Source organism: Penaeus monodon, chromosome 20 (genome assembly GCF_015228065.2).
Source record: "Penaeus monodon isolate SGIC_2016 chromosome 20, NSTDA_Pmon_1, whole genome shotgun sequence".
NCBI classification, from domain to species: Eukaryota; Metazoa; Arthropoda; class Malacostraca; order Decapoda; family Penaeidae; genus Penaeus; species Penaeus monodon.
Window position 1 is genome coordinate 25,960,748 of NC_051405.1, and position 790 is coordinate 25,961,537.

Genomic DNA, 790 nt, shown 5'->3' on the forward strand with positions numbered 1-790 from the left:
TGACCAACCAAGCCAATATCAGAGTAACCCCCGAACAGCATAGAAAACGTAACCTCGCGTCAGTCGGCCTGTGCATTATCCCGTCCATTCACATCAGCGTCCGAGAGAATCACTGTAATCTCCTGAGGACGAAATCCTTTTTCCCAATACATTCTGCCGAGCTCAGTTGCCTCATGTGGTCTGCGGTCAGTCAATTATGCTTTTTCTTTAGTCGTTCATGTTCAGTCGATGGGTCCAGTTCCGCCAGTTTGGTTCAGTTAACACAGCGCATCCATCTAGTTTCATTCAGTTACCCAGTCTAGTTTACTTACCAAATTCACTTCTATCGTGTATTGCAGTTCAGCCATCCATATCTGTTCAGGCAAACAAATCAATTCAGTCAACTAGTTCAGCTCACCGTGCAGTTTATTCATTACCCTGTTCCTTTCCTCATGTTTAATCACAAGGGAAAGTAAGAAATAATATCATATAAATGCTGACTAATAGCTGTTTTAATTCTTTCAGATATCAATGATTAATCTCAGTTGCAACCTTAAAAACCACACACACAAGAGAGAGAAAAAAACACCGATTTCCACTCACCGTATACCAGAATTTCTTAAGCATTCATGGCACAGCGTCTTGCCAAGAACGGTGTCAACTTCTCCAGTAATAAGTTTCCTCAAGACAGCATGTGCCCCCGAGCTTCAAGGCGTGAGTTTCCGACGCTCAGGAAAATTTAGATCTTGCCTCCGGGTTTGGCTACAGTGTATCGACTGTTTTTAAAGGGACACGATTGATCAATCTGGGA